General features: G+C 42.2%; 1 long non-coding RNA gene and 1 pseudogene across 1 annotated transcript; both read right to left on the bottom strand.

Moving 5' to 3' along the window:
* Positions 1-435: 435 nt before the first annotated feature.
* On the bottom strand, positions 436-27,837 carry LOC113242801 (uncharacterized). Its single transcript, XR_003312023.4, has 4 exons — positions 27,198-27,837; positions 25,028-25,215; positions 22,190-22,357; positions 436-1,623 (listed from the first exon to the last, which is right to left on the bottom strand). It is a non-coding gene; the product is annotated as an uncharacterized LOC113242801 (long non-coding RNA).
* LOC113242792 (eukaryotic translation initiation factor 4B-like) lies at positions 18,982-21,823 on the bottom strand (annotated as a pseudogene).
* Positions 27,838-27,985: the final 148 nt, after the last annotated feature.

Here is a 27,985-nt window from a genome sequence, read left to right as displayed (position 1 = left end):
ACTGCTATAGTCCTTGAAATGAATGGGGGTGGGCAGGCGGGACTGGACAGCCTTCCCCAGCATGGTGGATGCACATCCCCAAAAGTCCTAAGTCATTGGGGATGGTCAGGTTCTAGAGAGGAGTGGAGCCTATGGTGCGTCCCCAGCTGCAGGGCAGTGGCGAGAATTTTGGTAGCAAAGGCAAGAGCTCTAAAAGAGAGAGTGAACTTCAGCAGGCCCCCCAAATGGTCATGCTGCCTGCTTTTCTGGAAACCCCATTTCACCTTTGGGTTGGGTGTAGGCATATGGATAGCAATTCGGAAGCGAAACAGAGGCAATGAACCAGTCAGCCGGTGCTAATGAAAACACTCAACTACACATCATCAGTCTTCAGCAATACCCCAGCCCCCACCCCTCTGAGGCCAAGGAGCATGTGAATTACACACTTCCGCATTCTTTTTAATGTTTATTGTATTAAATTGAATATGCCATTTATTCATTTATTTACTTATTTTTCAGAGAGAGAGAGAGCAGGTAGGAGGGGCAGAGGGAGAAGAGAAAGAAAAAATCCCAAGCAGGCTCCATGTCCGGCCCAGAGCCCAACTCGGAGCTTCATCCCACCTCCCTGAGACCATGACCTGATTCGGATGCTTAACTGACTGAGCCACCTATGCACCCCCAGCTCTGCATTCTGCTGTGAAGAGCATTTGGTTAAATATGGCTAAGTATGGCTAAGAGCAGCCATCAAATAAATGTTTAAAATAAGTTAAGAGGATTGCGCAAAGGTAGATCACCTGGACCAAGAAAGCTGTCACCTGGATAAGCACTGCTGGGAACAAAGAGGGACGGGGGGAGAGGAGTAGGGACCTGGGCCCCAGCATGGAGCCCAGCCAATTGCGTGGTACACAGCCTATAAATCAATAATGGATATGCTGCACTGACTGTGCCAAGTTTTCAAGGTCAACAAGGCTCAGGGCTCCATGGCTAATTGCCTCCGTGGCCAGTATGTTTGATCTGGCAAGACTAGGGTGGGAGCAGAGACAAACATCCCGTGATAATGACTCATAGCTATGCTAGTGACAGTGCCTGAGAATGGGGCCACCTGAGAATGGCAGCAGAGGGGGAGGGCAGGTGAGCTTGGGGACACCTCGACCTCGTCTGGGCTAATCACAAGGCATTGTCAGCCAATGTGGTTCTCTCTTCCAACCTCAGTGGGGGTACACTTAGGGTCTGAGGGAACAGACAGATGTCTATAAAGATAAGCTTTCCCTTGTTTACTCTTGGGTTAGTCTGAGATGATGTTTGTATAAAATGAAGGATAAAGGACTGAATCTTTCACTGTGTTTATAGGCCACCATCACTTTCAGCATGGTCCCGACAGAAAACACCCCATCCTGCTACTTTTACCATTGTATTTCGTTGCCCATATAGTTGCATGTCTCCCTCACTCAACTTTGAGCTTCCTGAGGGTAGGGCTGGTATCAAACATCCCCAGAGCCTATGAGTTTACCCAGCATATAGTTGATAGTCAAGATTGTTGAATGAGTGAATAACTGTATTCTGGTCCAGAATTTTCTGGGTTCTTCCACTTTTATGCTGCTACCACAGACCGCTTCCAAGTGGGATTTCTCTCCGACCTTGACCCTGAATCAAAGACAGAATGGGGTCTTCTTAAGAAAAACAAAACCCAGAGCTTCCAGTAGACCAGGGATTTCTATGTGAGGTGCAGGCAGCTGGTCTATGACGTTGTACCTTTTTTCAGACCCTTTGGTCTTTCTCCTCTGCTTGCCCAGCTGTGAACTCTTCCTATTATACTTGTATCACAGCTGGAACATCCAATCTTGACTTCATTAAGGACTGGGCAATGAAACCCAATCTTTGAGTATGAGTGCTCTCTTTTTCACGTATGTAAGAAAATGTCTTGTAGCCCTCTACTAGCTAGTAGTTGTTTTTCTAGTATTTGTTGACCTAACAAAACTCATAATTAAAAATCTGTGAATTCTCCAATGATTTTAAATATATCTGTATTTTATTAATCATGTCATTTTTATATTTATTAGATTGTCATATATCCGTGTGTGACATTGTTTATTCAGCCTACAGCCAAAGACTTAGTGATTGTGTGGGTTTTCAGAAGCCTTGCAATGATTTCTTGGTCCCTAAGGTTAGGACGCAACATGCTACAAAAGAGAAGGTAACTTGGCCACCAAGTACAGCTTGACCCCAAACTTAGGACACTCCCATTCATAGAGGCTCCTAGGAAAACAAAGGAGCTTCCCTTTCTTAACCTCTAAACTCTTCCTTCAGTGTCAGCTCTGAGTCCCCCAAATCTTCTCGAAAGGCATTCTTTCAATATCCTCCAAATAAACGTTTAATAATTCTAGTAGTTCTTAGGGGTTGGATGCCAGTTCAAAGATCTTTGACTTTGACTACTAGAAAACAAAACAAAACATGGGGGACTTTCACATATAGGAAAGTTCTGTGTCCTTGAAAGAATCCTGGATGCCATCAAGTGTGTCCATGAGAACTTTTTGGCTCTACTGTCTTGTTTCCTTGTACACTACATCTGTTTTGACCCCGGCTTTTTTTGTTTTTTTTGTTTTTTGTTTTGTATTCCAGATGTTACCCTTGGTCCATACAATATTACTAACTTGCTCTTTCTTATTCTAAGCACTTGGTGTATTGGCCAAGATTTAGTTTCAAAGAATAGAACTCATCCTAGCTAGCTTATGCAGAAAGTATCTAAATTAGAATGTTAAAAAATGTATAGCATTATGGGAAGGCTTGAAGACACAGAATCTGGAAGATTAAGCATTCAGGAATAACTTCCAGATCCACACTGAGGAAATGGGCCACCAGGCACTCCACTGCACTGGGAGGCTGCCGCCCCACCCCAGCTCTAGAACTTTTGCTACAATCCACAGAGCAAGATGGGAAACTCTTATCCTGCCACCTTCCCCACTGAGTTCTGAATTCAAGTATCACCTGAGTGCTTGCGACTGGTGGGATGGGAATCAGATTCAGAGCCCTAGATGCAATGGGAAATGAGGTTTTTAGGTTTCTTGCTTCTGTAGTGCAGGAAGGCACATTAGGAGAGGCTGGAACAGACATGGAGGGACACAATCCGCAGCATCCGTTGCACCTGGTCTCCCTTCCTCTTGTCCCTACCTCCAGTGGAAATCTTAGTATCCCACCCGGATTTTCTGGTACCTTGTCAATCCAGTGAGCTGTGGACCAAGAGCATCAGCACCACCTGGGAGTTTTAGAAATGCAGAATCTCACACCTTATTCCTATTTAATGAGAATCTGCATTTTAACAAAACCCCCAGGTAATTTTTATGAATATTAAGGCTTGAGAAATACTGGTTCTCAAACTTGGCTATACACTGGAATCACGGGGGGAGATTTAAAAATCACTGATGCCTGCTTCCCAATCCCAGTGATTCTGATTTTGTTGGTCTGGGGTACAGCCTAAGCATCAGGATTTTAAAAATCTAATATACAGTAAAGTCAGAAAACCACTAACCAGGGAAATGAAAAACACTTTGTGCTTTGGCCACAGCGCTAAGCATTTACACTGGTCTCACTGAGATTAGATGCTAATACCCCCTCTCTTAGCCTGCTAAGGGTCTCAAGCAATCCACAGAGCTATGTTACTATTCCAAGGACTCGCTCTTTAGTTAGAGAGACCATGAAAATCAGAATGGTACTGAATACTAAAATGTCCACGTTACCATGATAAGTACAGTCCAAGACAAGGGAGTTACAGATTGGACTACAAACACCCTTTTCTTAAAGTCTCCTGCTTAGATACTTAACACAATACCCATTACATTACATATGTCCATGAAGTGGCCTCAGGAGTGAATTGGGTATTGATGACATGCTGTTCCCTCATGGGTACAAATGCTTTCAGACTGGTCATATTCCTAAGAATATGCATTGTATATGCATTTTACACTTGGATTAGAGCAATTTTCATTATGGTGACACTCTTGGGCTCCATGTCTTGGGGCCTACTGTGGTCTACTGTATTCTACAGCAGCTAATCCCTTGGTTTAGCTCTAAGACCCATGCTATAACAACAGCAACAACAACAAACTTTACACATAATGGCACTCAAGAACATGTGATGTTATGTATTACAGGATATAGGCATCAGTACCAGGTCATATCTAGGCTTTTGCTCAAAGATATTTTCTGGCTTTGGGTGCTTTTTTTTTTTTTTTTTTTCCATTCAAAGCTGGTTACATCCCACCTACAAAGACTGGAAGTGGAGCTACAGTGGTGAACAGTGCTGTTCACTTCCTAAAGTGTATATGCATTCTCCCTTCACCTTTCTGGCATTCACATTGCCATGGCCTCTGTAGTCCATAATGAGGCCAGTTTGGATTAGATAAAGCTTTTGATTTTTGACAAGACTTAAAAGCACCCCAAACCCTGCTTATATGTTGTTAGTAGCCAGAATTAGAAAAGTTAGCATTTCACAATAGACTATGATGCCCGAGCTAGTTTATTCTGTAAAATGAACAAAGAGTATCAAAATCCATTTGGATGAGTAGACACCAGGTACTATTTAGTGACGGAGGCCTGGTTTCCAAAAGTTCTAGCAGTGGCATCTCTAAAGAGGAAAGATGAAAAAAGTCAAGGGTAAGATTTCAGAATGGGAAGAGAGGAGAGAAGTGAAATTCAAAGGATATTTAGTAGATGAAACCATAAAATCGAAAAAAAAAAAAGAGAGAGAGAGAGAAAAGAAAGAAAATAGTCTTAATGAATCTGAGGCTGAGAGTCTAGGCAGGCCTAACCAAATCACTCTGGCTACAAATATCCTCTGCCTTCATCTGGACCCACAGAACATGACACAGGTTCCCCGACTGTCTACAACTCATCCTTCCCCATGACACACTGACTTCTGCAAATCTCCTCCCGGGCTCTGAATTCAGTCTTTTGAACATCAAGGTATTTGATGGCGTGGTTGCCTTCCTGCTGTTGTCTGGTAGCTAGCAGCTCACTTTCCAGTTCCACGCTGTCATTCTATTTAGTGTTTAGATAACTAAACTTAAAGCTTTTAGTGTTTGAAGAATGAAGAAACTCTCTGGAAGAGGGCCTTTAATGACCAAACTACAAAATGCCATGCAAACTAAAGCTGGTTTGATGCACCTAAGAGAAGGGCTCTGTCCACTTGACACACTACCGTGGCTGTAGTGTGGACCCAGATTGCAGAGAGGGACAAGCAGCCTGAGAGGAAAGTCACTGCAAGTGACCCAGGAGCCTGGCAGAATGGGCCCAACTCCACAGCACACCTGGGTGTGATGGTTAATTTCATGTGTCAACGTGACTATATCATTGTACCCACTTTTTTGTCAAACACCAGTCTAGATGTCACGGGGAGGTATATTTTAGATGAGATTAATATTTGAAGCAATAGACTTTGAGTAAAGTAGATTATCCTTCATAATGTGGGTGGGCCTCATCCAATCAGTTGAAGGCCTTAAGAGAAGACTGAGTGAGGTCTCCCCAGGAAGAAGGAATTCTGCCTCTAAACTGTCTTGCAACTGCAACATCAACTCTTCCCTGAGTCTCCAGCCTGCCAACCTGCCCTAAAAATTTCAGACTGGCCAGCCCCTACAATCACATGAGCCAGTTCCTTAAAATACGTCTCTCTCTCTCACTCTCTCTGTCTCTACACACACACACACGCTCACATCCTATTGGTTCTGTTTCTCTGGAGAACCCTGGCTAACACAGGAGGTGACTTTTCCACCAGATCCGGGTTTCCCCATTACACATATCCAGCATGCTAGGGGGTTTTATGCTTTGAGAAAAGGAGAAGTGTGGCATTAAGGGGGAAAAGCATGACACAGAGGCCCTGCAGCTCTCCTAGGAGCAACCCCTCTGAAATGATGAAGAGTCATGTAGAAGGTCCCCATGAATGCGGGCAGTGGGGAGCAGCAGCAGCCTGCGGAACCAGACCACGTGAGCAGGGGGAGGGTCGGAGCAAGGCAGGGTACTGTCCCTCTAGCCCCTTCATTCTTCAAATCAGAGAGGAAAAGACACTTAATTAGAACTACACACTGCCCAAGCCTAGGAGGCCTTGGAACTATACCTGTGAGCGTCCCAGGAATATTAGCACAAGACTTTGTGTTAGAAGCACTGAGCGTTGAGTCTTGTAACATTACCACCAAGGGAACTTTACTCTGAGGTCACTTGCTAGTGGGGTTTCAACATGCGAGTTATATTTGCCTGGTACTAAATTTATTGACAATATTCTGGTACAAAGAGGCTACTTACAAATTCATTGTTGTGAGATTGGCTAGAAAAATGGAACCAGGTTCTCAGTAGTACACTCTCCCCCTGGGTTAATCAGAGTCAAGCCAGTTTCTTGTGACCTCTCAGAGACTTTAAAACAAATGTGCTTTATGAGTGTCCAGGAGATTCCAGGCCTAGAGTGGATTGGGTTTCCTAAACTTATTTGTCCCCATTTTCAAGAAGCATTGTTCAGGATTAGTGTTTCTCCAATAAACACATGAAGTAATTGTAAAGCAATCTTCTAAAGATGCTTTTCCTATTACTCCCCAGCTTTCTGCTCCTTTTGCTTACAGAACAAATCCCTTAGTCTGATGTGAAGGCTCTTTTCTTTGCGATCTAGCCCCGTCCTCTCTAGGCATGTTTCCCACACTTTCTGTGCAGTGATGGGCTTCTGTAGCCAAACTCACCATTCCTGGAGCCCATCAACGCCCAGCTCATCTTTCATTCACTAAAGAAGGATTTGTTGGATTGTTGTGACAATAAAGGCCTATGCCCACAGATCCTGTCCTAGGGCATGTGCGCAAAGGGGCTTCTGGACTTAAATAAGAAATATGGAGTACTATTAGCTTCTTCGAGGCCCTTACACCTCTGAGAAACAATCTGAACTAAGAACTAGTTGTAAGAGCTGGGGTTTATATTGAAAGGATTTTTCTGAACGTTTCCTTCTTTATGGTTTTTGTTATATATATATGCTTTGGTTATGCAGAGGACCAATTATAGTTTCCTCCTTTAGCCACACAGCAAAGCAAAACAAAACAAAACAAGAGAGTCTCTGGTATCTCCGTAAGCTGAGAACACACCCAAATGCCTGTGCAGAATGGTACCAGGTTGGTACTGTGGTACTACAGTTCAAAATTTCCTTTCAGAGAGAACATTCTCTCTCCGTCATCCTCCAGGAACCCTCAGTTGGAGGTTGCCTCTGCTCCTCCCCGCTGAGCTAAGCTGAGCTGCTTATGGCTACCTGTTACACATTCAAGTTCATGGTGTGCTTGGCCTTTAAACTTAAAACAATTCTGAGGAATGTGGCCCAGAGCTCTTGGCCAGAGATATGTATAAACTGCCCTTCTTTCTGCCTTCTTTTCAGAATGAAGATCGAGGTTTTTCTATTAACCAACACTTTTCCGCCCTAATTTAGCAAAGAGGGAGATGGTCATCAGGGAGGTGGCCAAAGGCACACTCCTCCATCTCATAGTCTGGCTTTGCCAGGTCCTGCCAGTTCGCCCAGAATAAACTGGTAAAGAAAGACACGGTTCCTCCAGGCCCCACCCACTAGCAGCCAGGCCACAGCCACATCTGCCTTCAGAAAAGCAGATACAGATCAGAGTCACTATTGGCCTCTCTGAGTGAAGCTGGGGCTGGACTCCAGGATCAGGTGATTGCCGCCCTACTGAAAACACAATCACCAAGCCAACAGGAAGAGTTTATTATAATCACACACTACCTGTTTCTAGAATTCAGGCCCTGCAAGGAAGCTGCTTTCAAAGCAAGAGGAGGAAGCTACAGAGTGTTGGCAAAGGGCAAGTATGGAAACATCTTTTTACCTTAAAGTGCAGCCAAAGAAGAGGAAGCCTGTGTTCCTACAGCAGAACAGAGGGGCCGACTTGGCACGCTGAAATCCATCCATGTCAGAATCCATGTGGTTGTCAGAGGAAGGGTGAGGTGTGGGAAGGCGCTGGCCTTTCCTCTGCAACTCCTTTCCCTCGAGGTTCTCCAAACTCAGCACTCAGAGGAGGGCAGAGGTCCCCATGGTCTCAGCTGGAGAACAAGTCTGGGCAAACACTGCTCCTTCAAGTCAATCATTTATTCACTTGTCCCTCAACCAGTATTTATCCAGAGCCTACCATGTGCCTAGTTGGGCACAGGTGCTGAGGAGATGGCAGTTAGCCAGAGGGCCCACACCCCGGCTGGGGACAGGTCACCCACTGAACTACAGGAGACCAGACAGGATGTTGCCAAGAAAGAGTCAACATGCAAGGATTAGCCACGCAGAGATGAAAATGGAGGGCCAAATGACCTTTGGGTCGGAAGGAACTGTCAAGACTATCACTTGACTTGTTCATTTTCTGACTCCACTGCTGTTTCTATTATACCTAGGGAAATGGCACTGACTGACTCATGATGAAGAGTGTGAACACTGAATTATTTTTCTAGCTCTGGATCAGCACTGATTCAAACCCTTTTTACCAGTCGTATCTATGGATGACTGCATTAATTTTAAAGAAAATTAATGTGAATTATTCTATAACCACAAAAAGGAGGCCGGGAGCATAAATGTTTATTTTTCCTGCTGTGCACATTCAAAGATAACCAAGAATTAAATACTGTCCCTGATACCATTAGTAGTGCCTTGGCTAGATCAAAAGAAATGTACAAGCGATAGGAAGAGAAAGCGTAGGGAAAAAGAGGAGAAAGAAATGGAGCTTACTAAGAAAGAAGTCAGAAGCTTGCCAGAGTGACTCAGTGTGACTGTGGATAAAACAAGATTAGAATTTATTAATTAAGCTGCCTCCTGGGCCTCTCATAACCACTGTGCCAAAGGTTATAGATCTTTCTGAAAACTGATGAGTAAAGATAACAGCCACATGTTCTCCAAATCTAAGCAACCAAGCTTCAGAATGTGGAAGCCAGGGATTATGCAACATGCCCAAAGAGGCATCAAACTTATATTTGAAAGACACATTATATTTTCTATTTTTACATTTTGGCTCTTGAGAGAATAAAAAGCCTTAGAACAGGAGGCACCCAGAACAGCCATTTCGAAATTGGTATTTAGCTAGAAATTTATTTTATTGTGTATTTAAGATATCCTAGGAAGGAAATTCCACAGCTTCCTGGGTAAATCACTTCACTGTTCGATAACCTTAACTTTCCCTAAACTGGCTCTCCTGAGTTTATTTATATGCTCTGGTTTTGTGTCCAGGAATGCTACATTCTCTGTTTTCACAATTCAGCATCACAGTGCGACAGCCCTCAGTGGGCAACACAAGGCTCTCAAGCAGTGGGATTTGCAAGAGTTGGTGGTACAGGGGCACTGGGAAGGGACTGAACACAATGCCGGCTAACTGGACCAGTGGATGGAACCGTCTTTGTCAACAGCACGTAGCAGAACTCTTGCCTTAAGCTACAGTGAGTCCTCCTGTTCAGGAATCTTTCGTGTTCTTTCTTCTCTTTTATTAGTTTGCACTATATTTTTTTAAAAAATATTTTATTTATTTATTTGAGAGAGAGAGCATGAGCGGGGGGGAGGGGGAAGGGAGAGGGAAAAGCAGGCTCCCCACTGATCGGGCTCAATTCCAGGACCCTGAGATCATGACCTGAGCCAAAGGCAGACACTTAATCCACTGAGCCACCCAGGCACCCCTGCACTATATTTTTTAAATGTCCAGAGTGTTTTAAAACCTCTGTTGAACAGGAAAGGACAGGACAGTCATAAGTCATCTGTTTCTCCAGTGCAGCCCTTGTTTCTCAGGCTACACCAACGAAGAGAAAATCAAGGGCCCAGGTTATAGCCCCAGATATTGACTTGCTAAAGCCCACCCAATCTTCCTGAAACTCCAGCTCCACAGTTGGCCATGCTAAGGCCCCGCCCCCAGAGTTCTTCTTTCCTTAGTATTACACATTTGTTGTTTTGTTTGCCCAGGATCCATCCCCCATCAGCTGATAGAGGAACTCTGATTTCCCCATAGGAACGTGCCCTTCTCCCACCCACTGAATGCTGTCTTGAGAGTTCTTTTGACCAGGGGGGCCCTGCCCTTCTCTAGCTGAGAATGGACTGATAATCCAAGCTAGGTCAAAGATCCCTCTCTCTAGGGAAAGTAAACTTTGACAGTGTGACTCCAGGAAAAAACAATGATAGAGGTGGTTCTGTCCTTAAAGAGATTATCCATGGGGACAGCTTTCTAGATTCCCCCAAAGCTGCTGCAGTTCCTGTACTTTCAGAGACTTGGTTGCTCAACTTTTTCTTTAATTCTGTGAGCTCTCCAATATCCCACATCCTTCCAACAACAATATACCTTTTAAGAATTTCTCCTAAAGTGGTTAGAGTTGGTTTTTGTGACTTGCCACAGAAGAATCCTGACTAATATATTCTCCCAAAGCTTTGGGATCAGTTACCCTAAGATAGCGCAAGCCATGGAATGTAGAGACCCTGGAGAGACAGACCTGTTGTCCTCTGGCCATACAATTCTCTCCTCTAGTTTCTCAAAGACCTGGAGACCCTGCCAGGATAGTGCTGTAGACTCATGTTTGCTCCACTCTAGACTCTTGATACTTCTGGACACTTCTAAATCCTGGGTCTCCTATGCGAACAACAATCACTCTCTACTGCACTGTTTGTCTTTGTTCACGTTGCCTTAAGTAGGATGTCCTCTAAGAATCACTGCATTTTTGGTATGGAATGGCCAACACTACAGTTCTTTCAGGTTAATGGTTATGTCTTTGGGAGGATTGGGGATAAGCCTCTATGCGTTCAGCTGGGAAGCAGTTCTAAGAGCACTTGCATGTGACATGAGGGTCAGGTCCTAAAGCAGTGGCACGGCAAATCACATAGAACTGAGATTACCCTATATAGTGGGATACTCTGCATCAGTGGAAAAAACAACAACAACAACAACAACAAAAAAAAAAACGAGGAAGCTATCTTTGAGCTGAAATTTTAAAAACTCCAAAATATATATTTTTAAACTTTATTGGACAAAGTTTCAAACATATACAAAGGTAGACAAAATAGCACAATTAAGCCCCAGAGACACACGTTCCAGCTTCAACGGCCTTTAACTCATGGCCAATCTTTTTCCATCTACACCTTTACCCACTTTCAACCCTTCCTTCCAGATTAGTTTGAAGCAAACCTCGGACTTCGTATTATTCCACCCACAAATATTTTAAAATATGTGCATATCTCTTAAACAGAACTATGATACTATTAGCGCATCTAAAAACTAATTCCTCAGTATCATTACAGTGAGTTCAAATTTCCCTGATTTCTCATCCCCCCCCATTTTTTGTTTGTTTGTTTGTATGTTTTATCAAGATCCAAATAAGGTATGATGTCTAGGGTCCCCAAGACCACGCCTGGGTTCGATGATTCATTAGGAGGGCTCACAGGACTAAGGATATAGTCATACTCATAGCTATGATTTATTACAAAGAAAGGACACAAAGCAAAATCAGCAAAGGCAAAAGGCATATAGAGTGAAGTCCAGAGGAAACCAGAAGGAAGCTTCCAAAAATCCTGTCCCAAAGGAGTCAGTCACACACGACGTATTTCATTCCTCTAGCATTAAATTATGACAATATATATGAAATGTTGTCTGCCCGGGAAACTCATTAGAGACTCCTGCCCATGGTTTTTACTCAGGGCTGATCATACAGGCACCCAGTGCCTAGCATATACCAAAATTTCAGACTCCCAGTAGGAAAGCAGGTATTTAACACAGATTACATTGTTTTTATAGTTTATGCACAGTGAGCCATTCTCATTAGTTAGAGAATGGTGAGAACCCTCCCCAGTCTAACCCTCCCCAGATGCCAGTCAAGGGCCATCCTTGTAAAGCAGGCCTTTGTAAGGGTAGCAGTCTCAGGCCTGCTGAGTTAACTCTTTTCTCCATAGTTGTATACACTGCAACTGGTTGATATCTCTTAAATCTCTTTTAATCTACAGGATCCCCTCCATCTCTTTTTACCCCTAGTAATTTATTTGTTGTTTCCCATAGTCCGGATTTTGCTTATTGCATCCCTGTGGAGTTATTTGAAATATTCCTCTGTCCCTTGTCTTTCCCATGAATTGGTAGTTATGTCTGTAGGTTTGATCCAATTTAGTTTGATTTTTAACATTTCTTTGGTAGCAGGATGACTCGATAAGTAGTCCTGTGCAGTTTGATCAGGTGGCATACTACATCTGGATGTTTATGGATTGTGATGTCATGGCCTTGGCTCTAGGCTCTACATTCATTAATTCATCACAGGTACGAAGTGGCAGAGTTCGAATTCTATCATTACTTCTTCATTAGTAGAATACTTCTATAAAGAGAAGCCTCCCTTGTCATGTTTGTACTGAAATGATATAGTTTGTCCTGAAATGCTTGATTCACTCTCCCACTTTTTGCAGTTTTAAACTAAGGTTCTCTAAAATCCTCCAACAGTGACATATTTTTGGAATATCTTTTGCAATTATGGATTTAAATACATTTGATGATTTTCAATCCTGTTGATGTTCTTCTTGTCCCATCTTTTCCCAGAGGTAGCCTCTGCATCCTCCACTGGTCTTTGAGAGCTATCTTATTTTCTTATAGAACAAGTTATTCTAAAATCATCTTGCCCATATCTTGCCCAAATCTGGACTGAGTTGTTTTTCCAAGAATGCCTGGTTCCTTTAAGTGAAAATTGATATTTTAAGATGTGGGTGCTAGGATACCAAAATATTCTTAAATTTAAAATAAAGATACAAGGGCGCCTGGGTGGCTCAGTCTGTTAAGCGTCTGACTCTTAGTTCATGATCTTGGGGATCCTGAGATCAAGCCCCACAACTGGCTCCACACTTGGCGGGCAGTCTGCTTGAAGATTCTCTCTCTCCCTGTCCCTCTGCCCCTCCCCCTACTTGCTCTCTCTCCCTCTCTCTAGAAAATGAATAAACGAATCTTTTTTAAAAAAAGATGCAGAGGTGCCTGGGTGGCTCAGTCGGTTAAGCATCTGCTTCGGTGCAGGTCATGATCCCAGGGTCCTGGGATCAAGCCCCACATCAGGCTCCCAGCTCAGCAAGGAGTCTGCTTCTCCCTCTCCCTCTGCCCCTACTTGTTCTCTCTCTCTTAAATAATAAATAAATAAATAATTAAATAAATAAATTATTTTTAAAAGGTGCAAAATAGAGAGCATGGTATGTTTTTAAAGTGGGAAAATAATAAATATTTGCATTAGCTGAGTTTGCATAACAAAGCTCTGGAAGAATTCATAAGGAAGTAACAAATGTGGTACCTTTGAGGGGTTAGAGGAGGGAGTAATGGGCAGATTTTTAAAAAATCAAATGTGAAACCTTTTAAATACCACAAAGAAGAGAATACAGATATATAAACTTAATAAATCAGACATAGTCAACACTGAAACAGGTTACTTTTTCCTCTGACAAACACCAGATAAAATTACAGGCTTGAATTGGGGGTGGGGGCTTATTTTGAGTGACAAATACATGTCTTTAAATACTAGAATCACACTCAACACAGCATGAAATCCCAACTAAAAGCAGTGATTAGGAATGAAGACCAACCACAGAGATTCTCAACCCTGGCTGCACAGTAAAATCACTTGAAGAAGAAGTAAAATGATCTCTGTTTACAGATGATATGATCTTATATGTAGAAAACCCTTAAGATTATACACACACACACACACACACACACACACACAAACCTGTTAGAACTAAATGAATCAAAGTAGCAAGATATAAAGTCAACACCCAAAAATCTATTGCATTTCTATATACTCACAATAAATAATCTGAAAAGAAAATTAATAAAAAAGTTCCACTTACAGGGTGCCTGGGTGGCTCAGTTGGTTGAGCGCCTGCCTTTGCTCAGGTCATGATCCCGGGGTCCTGGGATTAAGCCCTGCATCAGGCTCCCTGCTCAGCAGGGAGCCTGCTTCTCCCTCTCCTTCTGCCTGCCACTCCCCCTGCTTGTGCTCTCTCTCTCTCAAATACATAAATAAAATCCTTTTTTAAAAAAAGTTCCAGGGGCGCCTGGGTGGCACAGCGGTTAAGCGTCTGCCTTCGGCTCAGGGCGTGATCCCGGCGTTATGGGATCGAGCCCCACATCAGGCTCCTCCGCTATGAGCCTGCTTCTTCCTCTCCCACTCCCCCTGCTTGTGTTCCCTCTCTCGCTGGCTGTCTCTATCTCTGTCGAATAAACAAATAAAATCTTAAAAAAATAATAAAAAATAAAAAAAGTTCCACTTACAATAGCATAAAAAGAATACAATATTTAGGAATTAACTAAGGGAGTTAAAAACTTGTATAAAAAACTATAAAACATTACTGAAAGAAAGTAAAGAAGACACAGATAGAAACACATCCATATTCATGGGTTGGAAGACTTAAAATGTTAAGATGTCAATACTACCCAAAATGATCCACAAATTCGATATAATCTCTATCAAAATTCCAATGACATTTTGTGCAGAAATAGAAAACTAAAATTCATACGGAATCTCAAGCAACCATGAAGAGTCAAAATAATCTTGAAAAAGAAGTCCAAAGCTGGATTACTCACACTTCTTGATTTCCAAACTTACTACAAAGCACAATAATCAAAAACAATGTGGTACTAGAATAAAGACAGACATACAGACCAATGGAATAGAATAGGCAGCCCAGAAATAAGCTTTCACAAAAATGGTTAAATGGTTTCTGGCAAGGGTGCCAGGACCATTCAATAGGGAAAGGGCAGTCTTTTCAGCAAATGGTGTTGGGAAAACTGGATATCTACATGCAAAAGAATGAAGTTGGACCCTTACATAACACCAGCTACAACATTTGACTCGCAGTGGATCAAAGACCTAGATGTAAGACCTAAAACTATAGAACTCTTAGGAGAAAACATAGGGCAGAAGCTTCATGATGTTCAACTTAGCAATCAATGATTTCTTGGATAGGACCTCAAAGGTGCAGGCAACAAAAGAAAAGATAGACAAATTGGACTTCATGAAAAAATTTTTTAAATTTGTGCATCAAAAAATACCATCAACAGAATAAAGAGACAACCCACAGGATGGGAGAAAATATGTGTAAATCCCCTATCTGATAAAGGATTAATGTCTAGAATATATAGAGACCTTCTAAGATTCAACAGCCAAAACCCAAACAACCTGATTCAAAAATGAACAAAGGACTTGAATATTTTTCCTAAAACAATATATGAATGCCCAATAAGCACATCAAGAGTTGCTTGACATGACTATCGTTAGAGAAATGCAAACCAAAACTACAACAGGATATCACCTCATGTCCATTAGTATGGCTACTACCAAAAACCCAGAAAATAACAAGTGTTGACAGGGATGGGGAGAAATTAGAACCCTTATGCACTGTTAATGGAAATGTAAATTGGTGCAGCCATTATGGAAAACAGTATGGCGTTTCCTCCAAAAATTAAAATAGAATTACCATATGGTCCAGCAATTCCACTTCTGGCTATATACACAAAAGAACTGAAAGCAGGGTCTCAAAGAGATATTTGTGCACCCATGTTCATAGAAGCATTATTTACAATAGCTAAAATGTGAAAGCAACCCAAATGTCCAATGACAGATGAATGAATAAGCAAAATATATTATACATATACAATGGAACATTATTCAACCTTAAGAAGAAAGGGGATTCTGACACATGCTAGAACATGGATGAAACGTGAGGATATAATGTGAATTGAAATAAGCCAGACAAAAAAAGACAAGTACTGTATGATTCCACTTATATGAGGTACTTAGAAAAAAATCATAGAGACAGAAAGTAGAATGATGGTTTCCTGGGGCTGGAATGAGGGGTGGGAGTTGTTGTTTCATGGGTATAGAGTTTTAGTTTTACAGATGAAAAGGGTTCTGAAAATGGATGGTGGTGATGGTTGCACAACATTATGAATATATTTAATACCACTGAACTATAACCTTAAAATGGTTAAGATGGTAAATTTTATGTTATGTGTATTTTACCACAATTTTTAAAATTGGGAAAAAAAATCACTTGGGAGCTCTTAACCTGAAGCCCAGGCTGCACCTCTGACCAATTAATTACATCAGATTTTCTGAGGGTAGGATCCAGGCATCTGTATTTTTTTTAAGCTCCCCTGGTAATCCAAGTGGTCAAAGCTGAATCCCTGCACACTAAGGGTAAAGTCGATGTCACCTCTCCCTTCTCAAGCTCTTCAGGCACAACACTGTGTGAAGTGTTGCATAGGTTCACTTATACATTGAAAAAATAAAAAACCTGTATTTTTGGGATGGTTGGGTGGCTCAGTCGGGTAAGTGTCTGACTGTTGATACTGGCTCAGGTCATGATCACCAGGGTCCTGGGATCGAGGCTCGTGTTGAGTTCTGCGCTCAATGGAAAACTGCTTCAGGATTTCCTTCCCTCTCCCTCTGGCCGGCACCCCACCCCCCGCCCCTCTCTCTCGCTCTCTCTCAAATAAATAAATAAACCTTTAAAAAAATAAAAACCTGTATTATTTAAATGATTACTTCTCTTGTATCTTTTTTCCACCCCTCCCCCTTTTGTACTTTCCCTCTTCCTCCCTTCCTTTCTGCCAACTACACCTAATTGAATTTTTTAAGTTCAGTGTCTGCATGATGCTCTGTCTATCCTCCATCAATTTGTCTTCCAAAGCAGAGATTCATGCTTTTCCTGGCCTTTCCAGCTCCCAATTTGTATCTCGTCTCAAGATCTAGTTCCAGTCCCTAACTCACCATCCCCCTCCCTTTCTTTACCTTTCATTCCACAGGTATGAACACATGAATGAATATAGCTCTCACCTAAATCACATGCCTGAGCTGCTTCCTTAACTTCTGGCATTGCTGAGGTGGGTGTGCCCATCAAGTCTGTCTGGAATCCTCATTTTTGTCCTATTAATTGCACATGGTAAGGTACTCAGGGCTTAGTAAGACATGTCAGCTGATCGAAGAGAAGTCTTCTTTGGGCTCTTTGAGTCTAGGTGTGGGATTAGTTGTTGACTGAGTTGGGTGTGAAAAGCAGGACACTTAGGGGAGGTAGAAATATGAAAGCTTCTGTGCACCAGTCTCCGTGCAAAACCCTAGAGATCCAGTTATGAAAGGCACAACACCTGCCCTGAGGAAATCACAGTCTAAAGGGGACCTAGGTAATTAAACAGGTGGTTAAAATATCTTATAGTAAGTACTGTGCTAGAAGTGAGTATAGGTTTTATGGAAACTAAAGGAACCAAAACTACCATGGGAGGTGAAGAAGGAGTCAAGGAAGGCTTCTTGTAGGAGGCCTTAAGTTTTAATGTATTTTTAACTTAAAAAATACACAGGTAGGAGCACCTGGGTGGCTCAGTTGGTTAAGTGTCCAACTCTTGATTTTGGCTCAGGTCATGATCTCAGAGTTGTGAGAACAAGCCCTAGTTAGGCTCTGTGCTGGTTATGGAGCCTACTTGAGATTCTCTCTCTCCCTTTCCCTTTGTCCCCCACCTGCTCTCTCTCTCTAAAACAAAAACAAAAACAAAAACAAAAACAAAAACAAACAAACAACAAAAAACCTCACAGGCAACATAGATTCACTGTAGCAAATTAGAGTGAATTAAGAAAGAACACTGAAGGGGCGCCTGGGTGGCACAGCGGTTAAGCGTCTGCCTTCAGCTCAGGGCGTGATCCCGGCGTTATGGGATCGAGCCCCACATCAGGCTCCTCTGCTATGAGCCTGCTTCTTCCTCTCCCACTCTCCCTGCTTGTGTTCCCCCTCTCGCTGGCTGTCTCTATCTCTGTCGAATAAATAAATAAAATCTTTAAAAAAAAAAAAAGAAAGAAAGAAAGAGAGAACACTGAAGATGAACATAAACACCTATTTTTTTAATGATTTTTTATTATATTATGTTAGTCACCATACAGTACATCCCCGGTTTCCGATGTAAGGCTTGATGATTCATTAGTTGTGTATAACACCCAGTGCACCATGCAATACGTGCCGTCCTTACTACCCATCACCGGTCTATCCCATTCCCCCACCCCCCTCATAAACACCTATTTAAAAATGTTCTAACTTGTGCCAAGTTGGAGGGAGTTATGAGACCAAATGTATGATTACCCGTTGTTCATGGTGCTATCCATGCTTGGTGACAAGCTCCTGAAAATGCGGATGGAGTGCTATTCTGAAATGCTCTGCAAGAGGCAGGTCCCTGGAGAGGCAAGTGGGGGTAAACTTGGATCCCAGTCTTTAGAGGAGCTTCCCTCCATTCCCTGATTGCTGGCAACAAAATTTACCCAACCAATATTTTCATTAAAACATTGAGGGATCCTTCTGTTTGGGGTATGCCTTGTGCCCTATTTTATTTTTCATTGAATGTATCCCATAAGCACTAAATGTGTATCCCCAACTACTGAGGGGTGCAGAATGTAAAAGAGGATATAGATCAGCTGCTCCTCCGTAGGGATACCAATTTTGCTAGGAACATATAAAATGAACATTGTGTGCTCCTGAGGACAAGATTACTTTCTTTTCTTTTTTTTTTTTTTAAGATTTTATTTATTTATTTGACAGAGATAGAGACAGCTAGCGAGAGAAGGAACACAAGCAGGGGGAGTGGGAGAGGAAGAAGCAGGCTCATAGCAGAGGAGCCTGATGTGGGGCTCGATCCCACAACGCCGGGATCACACCCAGAGCCGAAGGCAGACGCTTAACCACTGTGCCACCCAGGCACAGTTTAATTTAATGAATGGGGCGCCTGGGTGGCTCAGTTGGTTGTGTCTGCCTTTGGCTCCGGTCATGATCCCAGGGTCCTGGGATGGAGTCCTGCATCAGGCTCCTGTTCAGCGGGGAGTCTGCTTCTCCCTCTGCCTGTGCTCCTGCTCACGCGCTCTCTCTCAAATAAATAAAAATCTTTTTTAAAAAAGAAAATTGAATGAATGTATGAAACAAGGAGAAAACAGTAAAGTCAGTTTATGAGCTCCTGACAGATTATATGACAGACCACAAGGGTAATAGCAACTTTTTTATTATTAATTAATTAACTAATTTCAATTGTTGTAATTGATATACTATCGTGGTTCCTGATCCAAAATATACAAAAGACTTTTTTATATTTAAAAGTCTCCCTCCTGGTTGCACAAATATGTCAATATATTAGAAACCATTGAATTGTACACTTTAAATAGGTGAATGGTATGAGAACGAATGAATGAATGAATGAATGAATGAATGAATAAATAAATAAATAAATAAATCTGCTGAAAAAGGAAAAAGTCACCCTCCTATCCTCTCACCCTTGTGCCTTGGCCACCCTGTTTTCCCAGAGGCAACCCTGTGACCAGTTTTCTTCTTCCAGAGATATAGAAATATGTATATATATTTCTTCCCCTCACCCTCTTTTTTCTTTTTGAGCAGGAAAAGGCTGTCCTTTCTCCCTCCTTTGAATACAAAATCCTTGAGAAAGAAGGAGTCTGACTACCAGGACGGTAGATGTACTGGCCATGTGGCCGCAGAGGGGAGGCGCAGGCAGGCACCAGAGCTGTAAACTGGGTTCTCAGGCAGGGTGAGCGGAGCTGAGGCTGTGTTGGTGGAAGGATGGGAGATGGAGCAAACCAGAGACCGCAAGGAAGACTTCGCTTAGTTTGACACCCAGGCTGCCTGATCTTTTGCCACTATAAAAGGTGACAAATATATCCCAGTGTGCACAGGACTTTCTGTTTTAAAACAAATTCCAGAAAACCCCCAGTCCCAGAACTATTAAATCATCCTAGTAGATTGAGCCCCTTTCTCTCTTTTTTTTTTTTCCTCCCCAGGAGATGGTGAGTTTTATTTTATCTTTTCTGGATAGAGGCTGGATTTGCTCTCGAATGTTCCAGGGTGGCAAGAGACTAGGAGGAGGCACAGGATGTAGAGATCTATTCCATGTAATCTTCTCCCTCATTCCCATCTCCACAATCAATGGAGAGAGCAGCATACCTGCTTGCAGAACTGAACTTGGAGGCGAGATTTTCTTCAGGTTCTTTGTCTCAGGTTCAGATTGGGGCACTTGACTTCTTTTGCCATCATTCCTATGTGATTCCTTCCAGTGGTCTTTCTTCCCTTATCTCCTGAACCACAGCTGGAGGTCCCACTTTGACCTTTTGGACATTCATCCCACATACTTAATTTTCATCTTTCCATGTTTGGTCCTTTCTCGGATGGTTGAGCAGGAACTACCCCACCCCCTACAGGGGGTTGCTGCTCTGTGTCTGAGCCCTGAGATCCAACAGAAGGGCTAGAACTTTGCTGCACCCAAGCATTCTGCTTTGGTGGAGGGCCTGGCATTACTTTTAGAGGCTGTTCAGGTTTGGAGGTTTAGAAGTTGGAGAGTGACAGTCTTCCTCTTAATTGAGTGTTTGATTTTCTAGAGACTTCTCATGCTCTCTCCTTGGTGCACTTCTGCCAGATGGGGTTGAGGTCCCAGCCTGAGATGACTCACTTCCTGTCCTCAACCATTTCCTTTCTTGAATTTCTTTACTTCGCCAGCTTGGAATCTCTCCCAAGGCTGACATTCTAGTTTTGCTTCATCCAGCTGACACTCCTCTGTTCCTTCTCTCCCCTGTCCCTTCTGTAGCTACTCTTCTACTTTTCCTTCTTTAGCACTTGTGTCAACAGTCCTTGACCCTCCATAGACAGGCTGCTCGAATGGTCTGTGAGGTGCTAGCAGAGGAACCATCCTCCTTGGAAGTACTCCAAGGCTTTAGACGCGGTTTGTTGGGGACACCTCTATCAACATGCCTATAATCATCCTGCGAGTAATTATTGCTGGAGCTCCATGACCAATCATCTCTTCTGTCATATCTGTCTTCATATTGGTCCCTTCCTCCTCTGTATACACCATCCCTATGGTACCCACTGCCAAATGCTCTTCTGCCACTGCCTATCCTGGAATCATTGCCTCTGTCATAGTCTCTGCTGCTTCAGTCATCACAGTGATCCCAGCCCCCATATCAATCCATATCGTGGTGTGGGCCATCATGGTACCACATCCCAATGCCCATTATGATATTGGCCAAAATCATAATGATCTTGCACTTGTCTCCAAAGCTATCATCACCTCTTCTAGGCAGGTAGGCATCAAAGCTGTCTGTCGCAAGATGGGCCCTCCAGTGTGTATCTATTTTGTCAGAATCCTGATTTCTCTCTCCACCAGAAGAATGATCATTCCTGCTTTTATCCTGCGTTTGAGCAGCAAGGTCCACTCAGATTCTCCTGTTGCCTAGAGACTCTTCATTTGAGGCTCAGGGCACTGAGCAAGCAATTCCAACTCAGGTCCTCAAATTTAGCATAACCCAAATCTTTCAACCTCTCTGGGTTGCTGGGTTCATATGGTGAATGTACTGCACTGATATTTAATCTGTGTCTTCTGTCACAGGACAGGGAACATTTCCTAGAAAAGCAGTGAGGGTGCCAATTTAGGAAGATAGGTCTGCTCGATATTGGTTTCCTGAGCAGCCCAGGGAGCAGTGGGCAGGATAGAATGGTCAACTGAAGGAGTCAGATACACATGGTCATCAGTACTGTGCCAAATGGCTGAACCATCTCCTTACAGGTTATTAGTTTCATCAGCCCAGCTGACTGGTTTAGGGACATAGGTGCTTCCTCCACCAGTTCCCCATTCTCAACCAGAAAGTCTGTTAGGGAGATAGTCTTCCCCTTCTTATTCTTCTTTTTTGCTGGGGCTGCCATGTTGGGAGACAGAGAGTGATCAACCCATTTATGATTATAAAATGTCCCCCTGTATTTCTAGTAATCTTTCTTACCTTAAGGTTGACTTTACCACAGACAGGGAGAAAATATTTGCAAAAGACGTATCTGATAAAGGACTGTTATCCAAAATATACAAAGGACTCTTAAAACTCAACAATTAAAAAAAAAGAACAACTCAATAAAAAAAATAGGCAAAAGACCTGAATAAATACCTATTTGCTATATATAGATAGGAAATAAGCACATAAAAACATGTTCAAATGATGTGTCATTAGGGAAATGCAAATTAAAATGAGATACCACTACACACCTATTACAGGATCTAAAGTCCAAAACGCTGACAATACCAAATTCTGGCAAGGATGTGGAACAACAGAAACTCTAAATCATTGCTGGCGGGATGCAAAATGGTATAGCTTCTTCGGAAGACAGTTTGCTGGTTTCTTACAAAACTAAATAAACTCTTACCTTTTACCCAATGGAGTTCAAAACTTATATCCACACAAGAATTTGCACGTGGGTGTGCATAGCAGCTGTATTCATGATTGCCAAAACTGGAAGGAACCAAGATGTCCTGCAGCGGGTGAATGGATAAATAAATAGTGGTCCAGCCAGACAATGGAGTAGTACTCAGTGCTAGAAAACAAATGAACTTTTTATCAAACCATGAAATGACACAGAGGAAGAAAATGCACTTGGGATATTAATCATAATTATTTTATAGCCTGTGTCTGATATCTTCAATATCTCCATTTTCTGTGGATCTCATCTATTTCTGTGTTTTTCTTCTGATTTTCTGTCACTTGGTTCTATTTATTGACATAACTTGTAGATTTTTGCTTAAATGCTAAACACTGTGTATGAATAATTGTAGAAGCTCTATATAATGCTTTCCTTCTCCAGAGATAATTTAACTTTCTTCTGGCAGAAAGAGTAGGGGCAGGTCACCCTAACCCAATTAAGGAATACAGTATTTTGAGGCTGGTTTTTTAAGGCAAATTTATTTCCCCTTTGTCCTTATTTCCCTTCGTAGTGTGTCTAGAGTCTCAACTGGAGGTGTTTTTCAGAGCTCCAACTCCTTGCTGGGTCTTGACTTCCACTTTTTGACTCGCCCCCCCCCCCCCAACCACCACCACCACGAGACTGTTTCACTCGTCTGCTTCTTTCTGCTGGGCTTCTGATCTCTTATCGGCATGGTGCATGGCTAAGGAATCAGCACATGCTTAGTGGGAAAAGGAGTTGGAATACCAGCTCACTTTTCAATAATTCTCTTTTCTCTGGGATTGGAGCCCTTCCAGTCCTGGCTCTCTTGCTAGCCCTGAACTCCATTTTGTTCTGGTAGCCCTGAGACTCCTCAAAGCTCCCTAAGAGGCACCTCTCTGCTTGGGTTCTAGGCTGCACTTTTTTGTTTATAATTCAGCAAATGTGTCAGGCAGGGAATGATGGAGAATGTTACCCTGATCTCATTATATTTTCTTTCTTTCCTATTCTTAGCCCTTTGAATCCTAGATGCCTTGTTTGCTTTCCAATACCTTCAAAGTTTGGTTTGTTTTTTTTTTAATCTAATTTACCATCATTCTCTGTGAGATATTTGGTCTAAACCCAATTACATCAGAGCTGGAAGCAGTTGTTCAAATATTGACAGGTATGATACAGTTTTCAGTCTGCCCCCTTATAAAATTATGTGTGGTATGAGGATTTGATTCTCTCACCACTTTTCTTTATTTGAAGCATGTAGAACACTTGCTTTCAGAGGACACCATGTCTTTTGTTTTTTTATTTGACAGGAATGGATCTTTCATATACAAATATGCAGCTTATTTTTTCTCTGTTGCTTATGAGAATTAAAATAGTACTACTTGGTGCTAATTCAATAAGTACAAATGCAAGCTTGGGCCTGAAATGTCAAAGAGGTTTACCCAGATGAGCCAATAATTATATTTAATTTTTTAAAAAAAATTTTAAATTATTTTAATAAATAAAATAAAATATAAATATTTTAAAAATTATTTTTAAAATTATTTCTACAATGTTACACATAAAAAAATCTAGGGGCACCTGGGTGACACAGTTGGTTAAGTATCCAACTCTTGGTTTTGGCTCAGGTCATGACCTCAGGGTCATGGGATTAAGCCCCATGTCAGGCTCTGCACTGAGTGTAGAGCCTGCCTGAGACTCTCTCTCCCTCTTTCTCTGCCCCTCCTCCTGCTTGCTCACTAAATAAATGAATAAGTAAATAAATAAATAAATAAAATCTTAAAAAAAAAGATTCTTTCTCTCTCCCTTTGCCCCTCCCCCACACTCTTGCTCTCTCTCTAAAAAAAAAAAAAAAAAGACGTGTTCTGGCTAGACTGACCCCCAGGTGAAGGGTATGAGTTCCATATATGTATAAATGTTACACAGGCACATCAAAGGACTCTCAAAATCATTAGTCATCACGGAAATTCAAACAAAACCACAAAGAAATACCACCACACACTCACTAGAAAAGCAAAAATTAAAAGACTAACAATATCAAATGTTGTTGAGGATATGAAACAACCAGAACTTTCACACACCACTGGTAGGGGTGTAAAATGAAACCACTTTGAAACCACTTTGGAACACAATGGAACACATTGTCCAATGGCTTATTGGACATTTATATACCTTTTTTAGTGAGATTGCAATTCAAAGCATTTACAAAGGGAAGAATTTATATGGGTAGGCACCCAATAGAGTTTGCCGCACAGTGAAATATACAGGGCTGTATCAGTTGACTATTGCCATAATAACGCTGTGTAAGAAACCATCCCCAAATGCAATGGCTTAAAACAACAGAAATTTATACTCTCACAGCCTTCACCTGGGGATTGGCTAACCTAGCCAGCGGACGAAAACTGTTTGGCAGATTCATATAAAGTTAACGTACATCAACTACATGAGCCAATAATTCCACTTCTAGGGATTTACTCAAGAGAAATAAAAACTTACACCTACATAGAGACTTGTACATACAGGTTCATAGCAGCTTTATCTTCAATAGCCCCAAAATATCCCAATGTATACCAACGGGCAATGGAATACAACTCAGCCATAAAAATAAAGAAAGTGTTGCAACATGTAAGAACATGTATGAATTTTAAAACATTATACTGAGTGAAAGAAACCAGACACAGAGAGCATATACCGTACAATTACATTAAAAATTCTAGAAAATCTATTGTGACAGAAGACAGATCAGTGATTACCCAGGACCTGGGGTGGAAGAAGGACCTGTGAGGAGATACAAGGAAGCTCTCAGGCACGGTGGGAATGTTCTGTTACCTTGGCTGGTGTATACATCTGTTGAAACTTATCCAAGCAGGCACTTTCTATATAGGTACACGTATTAAATTGCAATAGTGTGGGTTATAAATTCTCTCCTTCATCCTCACCAGCAGAACCCTAGTTTTGTTCAGAGTGGCAGTATGCTTCCTTTTTAGCTCCGGATGACTATTGTACATCTTCTTGGCCTGTGAAAGGTAAGCAGAAGTCTCTTAGCGGGGCTTTTAGGAAAGCTCTTGACAGAGGGCAAATTCAGGCAGCACCAAGTACAGAATTTCTCCGCTAATAGACTGAGCCTATGATTCGAAATCACTGACCTCTTTTGTTCACCTTCCAGACCATGCTCAGTTTTAGAATCAACTGGGCAACCCTGGTTCAGATACTTAAGCACCAGCTTCTTTTCCTGGCTCAGGCTCATTGATCAGCTATCCTGCCTGGTTCCAACTACTCTTACACTTTCCTGAAGAACTCACACTCCTAGTCCAGGGTTCCCATGCAGCCACCATGACTCTCCATGCTGTCCCCAAACCGGCAGCTTCTCTCTTCCCTCCTTCAAGTTATTCTTCCAGTCAGCTGACCATGACTCATGATTATGACTCTTCTTTTTCCAAAATGGAAATATTCGCATGTTTTTTTTCTGAGTATAAACCTTGACTGTCCTTACTGGCATTTTCCACCACTGTGCTCTTCTGTCTGTGCCTTTTCCTCATGGCACTTACTTTGTTTTCATAATATAAATATATGTGTGATTATTAAAGTAGTGTCAGTCTCCTTAACTAGAGAAATGTTAAGCTTCAGAGGGGCAGGGACCATGCCTGTTTTGTTCACATCCTTATTCCCATGGTACTTGCTAAATGGTAATGAGTAAATAAAACTTTCACATCGATTGCAGATGGCAAGCAGACTCCTAATTCATTAGCTCAGATTACTGTTCATGCCATGATCATTTTTTGGAAAAAGTTAAAAAAACATGAAGACTAGGTTCACAAACATATACACACTAGCTGATTTCAAATGGGCCATTACAAATAGTCAACAATCATTTTTCAGCTCCTGTTAATTTTTTTGACACCTTTCTTATATTATCTATTAAATATCACTTTGGCAGGAAATCTTATTTTCTGTTTTATTAAGTAAATCATGATCAGCTAGTTTGAACTCTCTCACCTATTTTTTCTTTCAAAGTTAAGTTATTCTTTAGGGGTACTTCTTCAACTTTCAACATGGAAGGCATACCTCTGCTTCCCCTAATACTCTGGGATCTTGCTTCCTTAATCACCCCCTTCAATCTACAGCAAATACAATCTCCCCTTCCATTTGTCTCTTTCCCTTCTGTCCTGTTGAATGCATTCGCTCATTCATTGAACAAATATTTATCAAACACTAAACACCTTGCCTTGTTTTAGGCTCTATTTAGGAATACATCGATGAGCAATTCCTCATTAGAACTTATATAGGGGTAGAAGGAGACAGACAATAAACAAAACAGGTATATATATTTCAGTATTTAAAGTCTAAGGAGAGAAATAAAGCAGGGGGTGTTTAGGAAGTGATCTGTGGGAGATGTTTCACTTTTAAAAAGGGTGGTCAGGAGAGGCTTCACGGGGAAGGTAACAGAGCCTTAAAAGAAGTGAAAATATCTAGGTGTTAGGGGCTGAACTGTGTACCCCCATTTCCAAATTCCTATGAAGTCCTTACCCCCCAGTACCTCGGAATGTAACTGTATTTGGAGATAAGGTCTTTAAGGTGATTCAGTTAAAATGACACCTAATGAGGGTTATGACCGGGCCTCTGGGGCAGGAAAACCAGTGAAAAGGGTTTTCGCAGGGAGGACTGAGTTACTGGGTTAAATATCGCTGATAAGGTGAAGACAGAATTGTCTTTTTAGCAATGGTGGCCTCAGTGAGAACAGTTTTGGTGGAATTGTGAGGTTGAAAGACCAACTGTAGTGTGCTTGAGAGGGAGAGAAGAGGAATTGAAGACAAGGATTTTAGAACACTGCAGAGTTTTGCCGTTCTGAAGAGTAGGGAAATGTGGCAGGAGGTGGAGGAAGAAGTGGGGCTTTTTGTTTTGCTTTTGGAAGGAGGAAATTAGAGCATGTTTGTATGCCAATGTCTTTAAGAAAAAAATCTTCATCTTTGATGAGGCAGTAGCCTCCCAGCTAGCTTACTTGTCTTTGGTGTCATTCTTTTGAATACGCTGCTGATGGACGCATTTTACCGTTTCATTCATCTGCTCAAAAATTTTCAGGGTCTCTTTAACTGCTGTGTGAAAAGTTCCAATGCCTTAGTTGAACATACAAATTTTCTGCAGTTTGGACTTTTGCAGTTTTATCTTTCTTCGTCGGAGCCCCATAGTGAGGTACAGAGGATGACACACCAGGGTCGGAAGGCTTGGATAAAGTCACGGAGCCTTAAGTACTAGGTGTGTGACTTCAGACAAATGAGGGCAACGCACTGGGCCTGGGCTCCTTCCCTTTATAACGAGTAAGGGGGCGTGTCAGATAGACTGGATCCTCTGTAGGTCACCGGCATCTCTAGCAAGCTGCAATTTCAGCACCATCGTGGCCACAAGCAGGGTATTCTCCCGAGCCCGCCCTGTCCCTTCCACTTCTGGGGACCACACCTCCTGTACCGTCACTTATTTTTCTTGCTTCGCTTTTGCCTTTCCCAACAGAGCAGGCTTTAGAAGAACCACAGTGGCAGCTCCTTTAAGGTCGGCCGCCTCCCCGCCACCAGGGACTCGCCTCCCACTCTTGCTTTCACTTGGGACCATCCACTTCCACAGTCAGAAACGGCCACGTATTAAGTGCCACTTCCAACCAATCAAGAAGAAGTTACCTCAGACCTTTGGAGGGGCATCCACTTCCACCAATGATCTTCAAGTCTTCTCCAGCGCCTCATTTTTTGAGGGGCGAGGCCAACCGCAGCGATGGCCAATCTGCTCCGGGAAAATGTA

Source organism: Ursus arctos, unplaced genomic scaffold (genome assembly GCF_023065955.2).
Source record: "Ursus arctos isolate Adak ecotype North America unplaced genomic scaffold, UrsArc2.0 scaffold_8, whole genome shotgun sequence".
Taxonomy (NCBI): domain Eukaryota; kingdom Metazoa; phylum Chordata; class Mammalia; order Carnivora; family Ursidae; genus Ursus; species Ursus arctos.
The sequence above is the reverse complement of the archived record's forward strand: the minus strand, read 5'-3'. Positions and strand labels throughout refer to the sequence as shown.